The sequence below is a fragment of the Triturus cristatus genome, chromosome 11 (genome assembly GCF_964204655.1).
Source record: "Triturus cristatus chromosome 11, aTriCri1.1, whole genome shotgun sequence".
Lineage (NCBI taxonomy): Eukaryota > Metazoa > Chordata > Amphibia > Caudata > Salamandridae > Triturus > Triturus cristatus.
Genome location: NC_140594.1, coordinates 986,579,923 through 986,595,560, shown reverse-complemented (window position 1 = coordinate 986,595,560; position 15,638 = coordinate 986,579,923).

Genomic DNA, 15,638 nt, shown 5'->3' with positions numbered 1-15,638 from the left:
CCCTTTCTCCTGTCACAACTGCACCTGAACCTTCGCCGGTGTCTGCACACCAGAACCACCGACTGTACGATCCTCAAGAACAGGAGCTGACCAAATCACATGCAACCTACTCAACACCTGTTGCCTCAAAAGACACGCAGTGGAGATCTGAGACCTGCTAGACTCCATCTCCCCTGACGTCGACTTCTTCACAGAAACCTGGATGAACTCCAGCTCAGCTTCAGACATCGCAACCGCCATCCCCAACAGATACAAACTCATTTACAAGGACCGGGAGGAGGCATCACCATCATACACAAAGACACCCTGTACCTCACAACCAGTTCTGATGACCAATCACCCAACATGGAGCACCTCCACATCCAGACCAACTCAAAGGCCACTTTTCACGTCACCTTCATCTAGAGATCTCCTGGGCCACAACCACCTTCATCGCTCACCACACTCTCACCTCAATGGACTACATCCTCCTTGCCGACCTCAATCTCCATCTGGACAACCTCAAAGACCACAACACCTCATCCCTACAGGAGAACCTTACCACCATCAGACTCAAACAACTTGTCACAACGCCAACCAACCCAGCAGTACACATGCTGGACCCCATCGTTTCTGCAAGCAACAACATCTCCTTCAGCCACACCTCTGAACCACACTGGACTGACCACCACTGCATCCACATCTCCTTCACCAAACCCATTGTATGCCATCATCTCCACTGCAAACCTCACAGATGCTGGAACAAGGTCACCGAACCCCAGCTCACCACCTCCCTCAGCAAGACCCCACTACAGACATGCACGGACATCACCACCTCAGCATGCAACCTCCACCAGTGGATCTCTGACTGCGTCAACACACTGGACCCCATCAGAAAACCCTCAAGTAAGCAGCCCTCCAAGTAAGCCAACTTGTTCTCCCCTGTCCTCCAAGAGTCCAGGCTCACCTGCAGACGGCTCAAGAAAAGATGAAAGAGCAGCAAGATCACAGCAGACCAAGCAATCTTCAATCCACCGTGCCGAAAGCGCACACCTCCACCTCATCAGAACAACAAATAAAGCAGCCATTGAGGAACGCATCAATGCACACAACAGCAAATAACTCTTTGCTGTGGTCAAAGAATTTTCTAAACTCAGTACAGCGACAGCAGACATCCCCCATCTCAAGACCTCTACAACATCATCACAACCATCTAGTACCGCAAGATCTTGGAGATCTATGACAGCTTTGCCACCCAAGACTCAGCCACCCTACCCGCAACCATCACACCCAATGACTCCAGCCCCTGCAAACCTTGACCAACTGGACTTCTCTCACCTCTGAAAACACACTCAGGATCATTGAGAGCATTCACTCCAGAGCCCACAGAGATCAGCTGCAGTCTCTCAGGGATCCTCCCTTAACCAGACCCTCTTGAACATCTACATGGCTCCGCTTGCAGCCTTCGTCAGATGCCATGGACTCAACATTGTATCCCATGCTAACAACACTCAGCTGATTCTCTCCCTCACAAACGGGATGAATGCTGTTGCCATCTGGATGAAAGACAGCTGCTTTAAGTTTAACTCAGACAAGACCAAAGTGCTCTTCCTGGGCTCCTCCCCCTCCTCCTGGGACGCCTCTTGGTGGCCTGTAGTGCTTGGAATCCCCACACACCGCGGGCCGCACATAAAACCTCAGCATCATCCTGGACTCCATGCACTTAAAGAACTGCCAAATCAATACCATTTCATCCTCCTGCTTCCACAAGCTCTGCGTACTTTTTAAGATCTTTAAGCGGGTCCCCACCGAGTCCAGGAAAACGATCACCCATGTACACATCAGCAGCAGACTCGACTACTGCCAAGCACTCTACCCTACCACCACACAGAAACTCCTAAATAAAACTGCAGACCATCCAGAACACCTCCGCCAGGCTCAACCTGAACATCAAACGCTGCAACCACATCACCAGCAACCTGAGAGAACTTCTCTGGCTACCAATCAATAAAAGAATCACATTCAAGCTTCTCATGCATGCCTTCAAGCCCTCCACATTGCGGGACCTGTATAATTCAACCATCGCCTCTCCTGCTACACTCCTACCAGACATCCCCGCTCCGCCCAACAGGCCCTGGCCACCATCCCACTGTCTGCAAGACCACAACTGGAAGATGATATTCCTCCGACCTCACTGCGAAGACCTGGAACTCCCTGCCTCTGCACCTCAGGCAATCACCATTGTTGCAGCAATTCAGGAGGGACCTCAAGACCTGGCTCTTGGACTGAACAGCAGACCCCTCCCTCCCACTCAATGCCTTGATACCCTCACGGGTGAGTAGTTGCACTTTGTAAGTTAGCTGATTGATTGGCTCTACATGATGTGTACATACGTGTATTGTAGCACGCATCCTTTGACATTGGGCACATACAAATATTAATACATCATAATAAGTAGAACGTTGACAATATGATGAGTGGACTGAGTAGGCTCTCATCTTCCTCGTGGGCTGCGATGACACAGCTGAACAACTTGAAACTCCACAAAAATCCAATTAGTCTTTAATATTGTTATCTGAAGATAAAAAAAAAATTAAAAAAAAGGATACAATGTATAGTCAAATGTATAAGGACTATTAACGTAATGTATTACAACAATAATCTTTAAAAAATTAGTGAAGAAATACTAATACATTCAAAATGTAAATGCATTGAACCCAAACCTCTTCAGGGAGAAGAGGGTGGGATAATGTTAGCCTCCGTTTGTCTTTAATGAAATCAAGATTCTCTCTGCATAATAATTGGAGAATCGTCATTTCATTACAAGACCGGAGGCTACCATTATGCATGTTTAAAGCTATGTAGAATCACACTGCTAACATGCTCAATAGGTCTTAAGTAAAACTTAGAGAAGGTAGCTGCGTTAGACCAATCTGCTGCTTTAAATATTTCGGGAAGAGAACCTCCTGCCCAGAATACTTTGCTAGCCATTGCACCCCTTGAAGAATGAGCTCCAAATTTAGAAAGGTCAATACCGGCTTCATGCATGATCGTCCTTATCCACCTGGCAAGGGTGGCTGAGCTTACAGGTTTAAAAGGTCTAACATAGGATAAAAGAAGTTGATCAGAATTAATATCTCTAAAATTCGAAATTTTGTTTTCATAACATTTCATACAATTAACAACGCATAGTTTTTCACATTTGTGGAAATAAGGATAAAAGATAGATTCAGACATTGTTTTCGTTCTTTTCCAGATATCAAAATGGACCCCTTCAGAGGAGTAAAATCTGTTAGAAATTTCTAGAGCTCTAATATCAGAAACCCTTCTAAAGGAAATTAAACATAAAAGGGTAGCCAATTTCATTGAGATCCTTTTAAGGGAGAGTACTTCGTTGACAGGCCAGGAAAGGAAGAGATTAAAAATAAGATTAACATCCCAAAGGGAATGGTAACGGGCCTTGGGAGGTCTTTTTAGTCTAATACCCTTCATAACTCTTTTAACAAGGGAGTTGCTGCCGATGGCAATATTATTAATGAGAGCGTGACCTGAAGAAATTGCAGATCTATAGCAGTTAATAGTTCTAAAGGAAAAACCCAAATCAAAGAGGTGAGCAAGATAGTTAGCTCTTTGTTGAAGAGGGCAAAGTACTGGATCCAAATCCCTCTCCAGGCACCAACAAGACCATTTTCTCCATATGCCCTTGTATCTTTTCCTTGTACCCGAAGCCCATGAATCTTCCAATAGGCTTTTAGCTTCTCTTGTAAGATCAGAATATCTTTCTGAATTCCTGATATCCTCCAAGCAAGAAGGTTCAAATTCCCCTCTTAGACCAAGGGGTGTTCTTCTCCGTCTGGGCCCTTGAGAAGGCCCGGGGATGAGGGAATCAGAAGAGGGAAGTCTACTGCTAACTCCATCACCCCCGGGAACCAAACCTGCGATTTCCAGAAGGGGGTTATCAGAATGATTGAGTAAGATTCGAGTTTGACTTTCCATAATAGTCTCTGAATCATTGAGAAGGGGGGAAAAGCTTAGGCTTTGAACCCTGCCCAAGATTGTAGAAAGGCATCGACTCCTGATGCATATGGGTCCGGTCTCCAACTGAAGTATCTCGTTACTTGGTGGGTCAGCCTGCTGGCAAAGAGGTCTAATTCTATCGGGCCCCAAATCACTTGAATCTGAGAGAAGATCTCCTCCCTCAATTTCCAATCGCTTGCATCGTGGAGGAAACGAGAGTTCCAATCTGCTCTCACATTCTGAGACCCAGGGATGAATTCTGCTCTTATGGTAATCTTGTGTTCCCAACAAAAATACCATATTCTTTGGGCAAGTTCTGATAGAATTTTTGATTTCGCGCCCCCAAGGCGATTTATATAGGAGACAGCTGAGAAGTTGTCTATTCGTATTAGTATGTTTGAGTTTTTTAACATTTCCTTGAAACTCATAATTGCATTGAGAGCTGCAAGCATTTCCAAAGAATTTATATGAAGGAGTTTTTCTTCCAGAGACCACCTCCCACCTGTCTCTAAGTCTTTTAAGCGGGCACCCCATCCTTGGTTGCTCGCGTCTGATTCTAAGGTAAAGTCTGGTACATTGACGAAGATAGCTTTCCCGTTCCAGGCTTGGAGGTTTTTCAACCACCAATGAAGATCTTCTCGGGCATCTTGTGAGAGAGGAACGGAATCTTGATACCAGAGCCCCTTCCTCAGGCCTAAAGCCTTTAATCTTTGTAGGGCCCTGTAATGAAGCGGACCTGGTGATATTGCCTGGATGGATGAAGAAAGGAGTCCTAATATCCTGGCCAGGTCTTTTAAACGGATAGACTCTTTGGAAAGAGTATGAGAAACATTTTTTCTTATTTTGGCAACCTTCTTGTGAGGGAGGGTTAAATTGGAAAGAACGGTATTCACGTTGAAACCCAGGAACTCTAGGTTTTGAGAGGGAATCAAAATAGACTTTTCCATATTTATGATGAATCCCAGATCTTGGAGGAGATTCATGGTTGTGTTTAAATGTTTCGTAATTTCCAGCTTGTCTTGAGACATGATAAGGATATCATCTAAATAAATTATAAGACGAATCCCTCTTTCTCGGAGAAAGCTGACTACTGGACGTAGGACCTTGGTAAAGCACCAAGGGGCTGAAGATAGGCCGAAAGGAAGGCATTGGAATTGGTAAAGGGTTCCTTTCCAGGTGAAACGAAGGTACTTGCGATATCCCTCGTGCATGGGAATGGTAAAATAGGCATCCTTCAGGCCTAACTTTACTAACCAGTCCCTGTTCTGTAGGATGTCCCTCAAAAGATGGATACCTTCCATCTTGAAATGTCTGTATATTAGAAAATTGTTCAATAACTTGAGATTTATGACGGGACGCCAGCCCTTGTCCTTCTTTTTGACAAGGAAAATGGTACTTAAGAAACTCTTTGCAATTTGTGAATGTGGGATTATAATAATGGCTCCTTTGTCTAACATTTGAGAAATTTCTATTTCTATCAATTTTGAATTTTCCTTGTCTAGAACGATTTCCTTTGGAATTTTCTTTTGAAAGGGTTCCTTCCAAAAATCTATCTTGAACCCAGTTACGGTTTCTAAAACCCATGGGTCTTGAGTGATTCTGAGCCAATTGTTCGCAAAATGTTTGAGTCTCCCAGCCACTTGCAAAGGAGGGGAGGAATTCACACTTACCTTGGAAGGATTGGTACCTAGGTCTTCCACCACGGGACCTTGAACCTCTTCCTCTTTGGGGGTAAAATTTCGATCTGGTTCCTCTGTAGGGACGAGTGTCTCTTCCATCTTGAGGATAAAATTGGGACTTAAAGTAGCCACGGCTGACAGATTGTCCCCTCCTGTCAGCCCTTCCAAAAAGTGGTCTTCCACCGAAAACTCTGCGCATGTTGGATTGCGCCTTACTGAATGCATTAAAGGTGGAGACATACTTTCCCAGAGATATTACGAAATTGTCACCAAACAACAAGCTTTTAGCATCACACATGTCCTCTTTCGCTGAAAGATCCGCGAGTTTTGGGTTCATTCTAAGAAGGACAGCCTTCCTCCGTTCAGTAAATAGATTTGCGTTAGCATTTCCAATGAAACAAATTGAGCGTTGAGCCCATCCCCTCAAAGTTTCAATGTCAATGGGAGTACTATTGGATCGGGCTTGTTCAGTCATATCAAGAATTCTTGAAAGTGGGCCCAGAACATCAAGGAGTTTATCTTGGCATTGTTTCCAGCATCTTTCAATACCTTTGCTTGGGTCTCTGCCTGACTTAAAAAGGAAGGTTATTAGTTCTGGGTCAAGATTGGGTGTATTGCAAATCTTGTCCTCCGAAGAGGGGCGAGGGCATTCATTACGCAATAAATTGCGTGTATCTCTGTCCAGTGGTTTTCTTACCCATTTTGATAAATATTTACCCACGTGAGGCATAGGCCACCACTCTTTGCTGCGAGGGTGTCTAATGGCAGTGGGGTTGAACATGTCTTGACCAAAAGAATCTTTAACAGTGAGTGAGGAAGTTGAGGGTAGATCCAAGTCTTCATCAAGATCCTCAGGGGTATCTTGTGGATCAAATATAAATTCATCCTCCTCTAGGTCAGACTCATCCATAAAATCATTGGTGTTATATAAAATACCATTCTCTATAATGCCACTAAGGGCACCTCTTCTCCCAGTCCCAGGAAACTGGGATCTCTCTATTGTGCTGCTATGAGCACCAGCATCTATTGTAGCGCGGGGGCTACCAAATCCAAAAGCATGGATGGATGCCTCATTCGTGTGTTTTTTTCTTCATAAGTACTTTACCCCTAATCTTGGGTGCACTGCCAGAGGGTGAATCCCCATCTGAAAGAGAGAAATACGTCTCTTGTGGGGGGGAAATTCTTTTCCTTTTTGATAGGGCAGCATTAACTGCTTCTAAAATTGATATTTTAACCTCTTCATCTATTAATTTCTTTAAAATGTCCCCTAGAGGTTCTTTGTTTATTTGGTTAGCGTCAATATTCATTTTTTCTTAAGTATATTAAAGCAGTAGTCTTTTGAAAAAGGATGCTAGTCTGTGATAATCAGTTTACTCACAGTTACTGCCAGTGCTGAAAGGAATTGATGGCAATCTAAACGGAGGGCTTAGAAATCCTTAGTAATTTTGTTATGGGAGAAAGCCACCGGGTGGCGATCTTGTCTTATTAAATAACTTGTATTTCTTTCAAGGACACCGATTTCCGATCCGTAACAGGCGTCTGAGTCAGTTAAGTTAACGCGCTCGTGAAAGCAGCGTAGCCATAGAAACTGACAAAAAGGATGAGACACGCTTCCTGTTGAAGCGCGTCTCGATTCTCTCTGTGTTGCTAAGACACAGAGTCAACAAAGGGTAGCTGACGTAGGAAACGAGATGCGACTTCCTGTTGAAGCGCGCCTCGTTTCCTAGCATTTGTATGAAAACACTACTCCGTTTAGGAGGTAAAGATCGACTTATTTTCAAATGTTTTACGCTAAGTTCTCTGAGCCCTCAAGATAATATAGCAGTATTCGTTTGGCATGTGTAAAAACAGTTGAACAAAAGATTATAAGGCAATAACATCGCAATGTTTGTAAAGAATTTAGGATTATTCCGCTTGCCATAAATTGGACAAGGGGATGAATGTGAAACCTGAAAAAAAGGTTTAGTTAGAAATATAAACAGGTTCTAAAGTGAAAAAAAAATGTCATTTGAATACAGGTAGCATTACAACAGCAGGTATAAGGTAGTATTACAACAGTAGGTATACAATGAGATCACGATATTGATAATAAAGTTACAGAAAGGACACAAAAAACATCTTTTTGGCAAATATGGCACAACTATCATAAATAAACAGGAGAGATATAAAGGAGTACTTAGCTGTGTCAGAGCAGCGAACAAAAGAGGAAGATGAGAGCCTACTCAGTCCACTCATCATATTGTCAACGTTCTACTTATTATGATGTATTTACATTCTTTAAAGGGCTGCATGTTTGGGCAGCAAATAAAAGTATTTGCATAATGGTAGCCTCCGGTTTTGTAATGAAATCCATGAGGTTAATACAAGTAGCTAGTTAACATCAGGGTACATAACTTTGACAAAGAATGTAATTGTTTGAAATGCTATAAGCAAATACCCACCAACACAGACTACCATTGTCATTTGATGTGTCAAATGGATCTATATATTCCTAACATACTTGTGTGAAAGAATCAAGGTCACACTGACACTTCATATTATTCAAGGACTCTTTTTTTGTGTTTTATTTATTTGAAATAGTCAAGAAATGTCCTTGATTGTAAAAAATCTTTAAATGTTATGTGTAGTAGCATGATAATATTAACCTCTATGTATGTAGTCCAGGGGTCTCCAACCTTTTCTTTAATGAGAGCTCCTTCTGATCAGTAAAAATCATCATATAACTCACACATTGTTACCAGGAACCCCCTCGCTCAGCTTCACTGACTTTAAACCTAATTTCCATGGAGTCTGATGCCACGGTTTGAACAAAATACTGTGACTAATGGTACCATGATAAGGCTGCCATGAGCGTCAGTGAGTGCACTGTCTGTGGTGATTTATGAACATGTGTTTAAATGAATAGGATCCATGTGTATGGATGGCTGAGAGCCTGTTTTGTATGCACTTGTGGCACCGTTACATGTACAACACAAGCATACAACCATTTTTTTTTTAATGGGAGAAAGTGCAGACAAATGTTCTGCAGAAATGTTCACAATAAACATTTTTCTGCATTGTATGAACATTTCTTGCATTTTAAATTTCTCCCATTTAAAAACAAATGGTTGTGTTTTTCAGTTATACACACGGAAGAACATCTATCAGTCACTGGGAGTAAGATGCCTGCTGTGTGTAAATCTGACCCTTTAACAGGGGAGAAAATTAAACTGAAGAGTTAACTTTATGCTGATATGCATTAAATAAAACACATATTTTTAATTTTCTCCTATGACAAAGTGTTTTGCAAACAGCAGGCGTATTACTTCCAGTGGCCTGTAGACATGGTGTCATATTCATAACAGGAAAATACAGTTATTTGTTTAAATGTGAGGAATTTGAAGCAAAGAAATAGTCTTCATAAAAATTAGCACTTAATTGGCTTAATTTAAAGTGGATGAAAACATTGACAATGTTCCATACATTTTTCTTCACTTAACATTTCTCCCATGTAAAAGAAAATGACTATTTTTCAAATACAAATATGGCACTGCAAGTAAGAGACCTGCTGCTTGCAAATGTGACACTTTGAAATGGGATGAAATTTAAATGAAGAGTTATCTTAATCATTAAGTGAACTCTTCATTTTAATTTACTCTCAGTCTCATATAATTATAAAAGCATTAGGAAATATAATGTTGTTCTTCTGCTCCAATATTGAGTTGAGAATGACTTTTACTTAAGAGTTAATTACCTCAGTGTTTCAGTTCTTAACCTATGTGACCCACATGGATCATAAATCTGACTGACTAGTGCTCATTATCAGGCTCTGCTATCTGCAGCCAGATAATGTAAAACACATAGCCTGTCCTTAACTTTTAAAGGAAAATGCAACACTTAGTTATTGAAGTTCTTAGTTAAAAATGAACTCAAGGCTGGGAGGTACTCTGAAGGTTTCTACAAGCTACTGGTAGCCCATGAGCAACTGGTTGGAGAAACCTGATGTAGTCAATTCACAGGCTAGTAAATGATGACTTTGAAGTCTACATAAACAAGCCATTTGCTACTTATTGACATTTGGTAACTCATAGCAGTTATCATCTGTACGATCATTAATGATGTTGGACCCGAGGTAGTATTGACCCTTATACCTGACATATGTGTACAATCTTGCTGCATGTGGCTGGTTCATGGGTACCATGGTACAGTGCAGAGTCTTGATTTTTCTAAGCCATCACAGCATCATGTAATTGAATCTAACATTACACATTACCTAACTGTAAAAAGACAGAAATACTCTTGTCATGTTAGAATAATGTAATTTTTACTCAATGTTGCTGTTACCCACATTTTTTCATGGGTAACTTATTTTTATGTAAGTTTGTTGTAGAGGAAGAAAGTCAAACAACAGAAAAGTAATTACATATTGCAAAGAAAAGGAGTTCACAATTCAAGCTACAGAACAGTGTATGAATGACCATTACCATTAGCAAAAAACATTGCTTTATGGCATTTCAACTAGGTGTAACCAACAGAATACTGCAGTGGTTTGAAAAGAAGGTGGCATGATGTCAAATATATGACACATTGATAAACCGGTTTGAACACACTTACTAACGTTCATCTGGAAATTCTAGTTCTTTTGCTTGGAAACTATACATCTTCATCCTCTGATGAATGTTCAGACTCCTGTTCCTGTTGTTGAGGTGCTTTTGGAGGGTGAAGAGTGATGGTACATGGTTCCAATGTGCAAACACAGAGGGTGAAAATGTGTGGTGTAATTTCATAAGAACATTAGTGAATGCCACTAAGGCTTCATGGGATTCCCTGGCAAAAGCTTTTGATTTGGTCGACCGTAATATACTCTAGGCAAAACTATGACATTAGGTTATTCTAAATTGCTCAATAGCAATCCTGCAGGAATTGCATACAGGGAATTGGGCCCAAGTGGATCTTGATTTAGACGGAGCCCTTTCAGTGAGAATTCCCTTGGGGAATAGTTTAAGGAAGGGCTGTGTCGTAGACCTAACACTGTTTTCCTTGTTCCTTGCTGACAATTGGCAGTGACTTGTTCTTTTTTCCCAAAAATAGGGGGTAGAAATGTGTTGTGCTTACTCTATCTATGCAGATGACCTGGAAATTTTGGACGTGACTCATATAGTGGCTAAATTAAATAAATATTGTGAGGTTAATGAATTGAATTAGGTCGTGTCTACATATAAGTATTTGGGTATGACGGTCACTAGACAGTTGAGTTGGGTCTTGCATGATCAATTGGTGGAGACGAGGGCAGCAGCAACGATAGGAGGCCTTGTTCGCTTTAAGAAGACTTTTGGGGGCCCTTCCTGGACACCTCTTTTGATAGCTTATAATGCGATGGTCCCCACTCAATGCCTCCATAGGGCCGAGTTACTAGCCTTAAGTATGGAGTGAAGCTGGGAGAGATGTGAAAGTAAATGTTTGAAAAAATGGTTGGCTCTCCCTAAAGGTGTAATGTCCAAGGCAATAAGATTAGAAGAACATTTTCAGGACTGTAACCTTTTAGCCTATAAAGTAACCTTGCACTTTTCGGTTAAACTTTGGGTCTCAGAGGTAGAGAAGATATCAGCCTAAAGTGCTGCTGAAATAGGAAAGAGTGAACTAAAGTGGGTGAAGAAGGTCAGGGAAAGGATAGAAACCATTGCAGGAACCTTAAAAATTGAATTAAACATAACTGAGGCCTCACGCCTTTCTAAAGCAGAATTAAAATGGCCTGTAAAAAAAAGTCCACTTTGGCTGACATGAAGTATATAAGGAATAGACCCTATTCAAAGTATATGATAGATTCTTGGGAAAATAGGAATGCATTTCTGTATTTATCAGCACTTCCAGATGCCCCGTGACCTGTAACACTATTAAAATTTGAGTAGCATTAAATGTGCGATATATATAAGCTGAAAGATGCAAAGTTTTCTTAGATCCAGAGAATAATTGCACATGTGGCTTGTGTTTTCATAATTTTAACGTCCATGTATTAATTGATTGGGGGGGCATGGCTTGAAGCCAATGTGAGTGGACGTGGCCCTTTTCCCCAAAATTGTACATCCTGAACCCCGGTTGCAGATGCGACAATAGATCTACGGACTGGAGACCCTCGAGAGCTTGTAGTGCTAGGAGGCGAGCCTCATACCACCTCAAGAAGGGCCAAAACTTGTGAAGATCGGAGCGAGCTGGGATCGGCTGCAAGATGGCGCCTGTGCCTCAGTGCGCCCTCTGCATTTGACTTGGCCTGCCGAGAGAGTATCAGCCCTGGTGAAAAGGAGCACTTCACCTGAAGGAGGAAGCCTGCGTATCTTCAGTGAGCGGAGGTGGCCCGGGAGCACAGGGGATGGTGAGGTGGACTGGAGCTCTTCGAGAAGGTTCCGAGTCCTGAATTTGGTCTACCCTAGCGCTTTAGAACTACCAGCAAGATGGCGCCGGCGACATAGGCCACCCAGCAAGACCAGCACAGGCATTAAGGAAAGCGGCAGTCTCCTGGTGCAGAAGAGTAACTTGCCCCGTAGTGGAGCACTGAGTGGTGAGATGATAGAGGGACACAAGTATGCGTGTGATCCCGAGCCCCATTGCCCCACGCAATTGAATTCGGGTCTGCGAAGCGCAACTGAGATGGTGAAACGATGGTTCCCGCGCCGTAGAGAATCACAATCAGTGCTGGTAGCCTGGAGTGAGTGAAACAGGGCACAAAAGCAGCACACACTTTGAGGACCAGGTGAGCCCAGCAATTGCCCAGGGTGGACAGACTCGCTACCCGAAGGCTATTCTAGGGATCAGTGGTAGCGCTGCCTCCAGGGGGGGAGTATGGTGTCCCCACACACAGGACAAGCCCATATAGGAGTTCGACATCCCACAAGCCATACCGGGGCAGTAGTGACCAGCAATAACAAGCCCGGGTATTTATCGCAGAGGCTGCTAGCAGTGCACGATCCTGAAGCTGCCGGGGAAGGCCGTCGGTGTTGCTCCAAAATAACTGAGTGCCTAGAACTGAGGGAGAAATGCCTGGTGAGCGACGCATAGGGGCATCGATCTGATGCAGGGAGTGGCTGCAGCATTAGGGAGACCGGGCGCATCTGTTAGACGGCCAACATAATGAGAGATAAGGGAACAGGCAGAGCAGGTAAGCTCGCAACGAAGGGTGCCCTTCTGCTACCCAAAAAGCTTGCTGCCCTAAGGTATGCCTGTGAGAGGCACGAGGCGTAGGACTTCACTAGGCCAATCCTTACCCGGAATCACCCAGTCAGCGGCAACCATATGCGCCCCCAATGGAGCACGACCTAAGTGCTTCTAACAAAGTTCACAGTCAGTAGAAGCAAGGAGGTGGTCTTCCGGAGTGATTACTGTGACTTCAGCGGGGACGGCAGCAACGGGGACACTGGAGACGTGGTAAAGTCGAACACCTGTGGCAATATAACGGGACTGGCGTCTATTACAAAATGACTGCCTGGAAGCCAAAGAAAAGAAGCTAGAATCTACCTGGGATGATGGGGAGCCCAAAAGAAGAGAGGATACACAGTCCTCAATGTAGAGCCCTCTGGCGCCCTGAAGGACGAGGATGAAGAGGTGCTGGAAACAGGAAGTGACTCGGCCCCCAGGAAACTAACATTAACAGATATTATGCAGGCGATCACAGCCTCCAGAGCGGCCCAAGAGGAGAAAATAGAACTCTCATACATAGGGACCGTTCAAGGTTTATACCCACCAGAAACACCACCCTTAATGTCCGACGCCTTTCACGAGTACTAGAGGCAGACTCATATAGGAAAGAGGGTGCGATGGTCTTATCAGTGGATATAGAAAGGGCCTTTGGCGGCCTGGAATGGCCTTATTTCATGTGATGAGGAAAGTTGGGCTGGGAGATAGGTTTGTGGGCTGGACAGCTCTTCTGTATTCCAGTTCTACTGCTAGAGTTAAAACAGGTGGGCTCGTATCGGACACCTTTAATGTAGGACGGGGAACGCGACAGGGAAGCCCCCTCTCCCCTCTTTTGTCCGCTCTGGCGATGGAGCCGTTTGCAGATATGCCAGAACAGGACAATAGTATCAAGGCCTTAATGTTTCTGGGCAAATCCACCACATTGCACTGTAAGCGGATGAACTGCTGATGTTCTTAGCAGACTCGGGGGATGAGCTAAGGACGCAAAAGAATTATTACAGGCCCATAGGAGTAGCAGCGGGACTGAAGGTGAACTGGGCAAAGTCTTGTTTATTCCCAGCGATAGAGGTTAGGATAGGCCCACAAGAGACTGAGGGAGTGAGATGGGAGGATAGGAGCCTTGGTACCCAAATATACCACACTCAGGGAGACATCCTGGAGGGTAATATAGGGAGAGCCATTAGAGGTACAAAAAGTAATTTTGAATTCTGGGCCTCTTTGCTATTGTCGGTAACCGGCCGGGTTGCTCTGCTAAAGATGGTGACTCTGCCGAGATTACTATATTACATTGGGAACCCTAACAATCTGGATACCGACAAGGTACTTTACCCAACTAAAGTCAATGATGTCGGGGTTTCTGTGGGGAAATGGCAGGCGAGGAGTGGCACTTGGCATTCTCATGTGCCCAAAAGCAGCGGGAGGATTGGCGGTGCCTGACTTCGAGGCCTACTACCTTTCAGCACAGCTACAGTGGCTCACAAAGTGGGTGGCGAGTCCATCAGATGGAAGAGCCGAGGGAGGACTCAGTGACATTAAGAGTAATATCACAAATTGTATTGATGCTTCCTGTTAGATCCTTGGCCCTTCCCTTGGAACTACGCACAGCCCGGCAATGTTGGAATAGGTGCTTGAGACAAACCAAACTTAGTTGCCCTTTGTGAGAAGTTGGCCTGGTATATGCTGTCCACTATTTAAAGTTGGCACCCTGTACCAGTCCACGCGACCCTTATGGTGATGAGGTTAAAGATAACCTTTATGAAAGCTATCCTAGTGGTAGCTATGGAGAGCTGCCTTCAGGCTAAGTCTTGAAGGAATGTAAAGCAGCCTGTTTTACCAGATCAGAACCTCCTGAGTGACCAAATGAAAGGAGAACCACACAAGTGGTATATAAAATATATGTATTTTATTACTAAACACTCTCTACTAACCTCTATATGAGATTAGAGCACAAAGCACACAAAACTTAATCAATAGAACGACAGTAAATAGCACAATACACAGCGGGCTCCAGGGGGAGACCGAACCATATACTAAAAAAATTGTATAACAACAATGACTTCACTAGACACAGTGCATAGAGCATGTAGAATCGCTGGGTCTGCAAGGAATCACCCAAAGGAGTGACACAGGGAGCCCACAGGGAGCCCACGGAGGATGGGTGCAGTGTGGGAACACAGATGCAAGCTCCGTACAACCATCCATGGGAAAGTCAAGTTTCGAAAATTACAGTTTAAGGACACTTCAGAGAGGACTTCAAACAAACCCTTTGGAACATAGAACTTTCTAAGGCCAGCACCCTTGTGAGTACCGAGGTACCCGTGTTACCTATCCCAGAGGAGTCGGGTGTATAGGGGTCAAGTGGTGTCGGAAACCCTCGTGGTTTTCAATAGCGTGATGCGAAGAAGTGCTGCTGCCGGGAAGATGAAAAGTGCCCAGTGGAATCCAAGCCTGGATCCGAGGTGAGAAGAACCTTAAAGCAGAGGGGATAGAGTCTGGGTCACTTCAGGGTGACCAGGGCCTCGATAGAAGAATGCCCACCGATGTCAGGTGCTTCAGGTGTGAAGATAGGATGCTTGATTCTGCAGCCACGGGTACCAGGAGATGTCGATGACAACCAAAGTCCGGAGGTGAGCTGTCGCACAAAGGATGTCAAGTGCTGAGGGGTCAGTGTCTGGATTGAACACCAACAAGCCTTGGCAAAGGCAACCAACACGGGCAGGGGAAACAAGTTACAGTGAGGACCAGCAAGGTCCGGGGCCTCTCCAAGCTATGGGGAGTCAGGGCACGTCTGGGGCA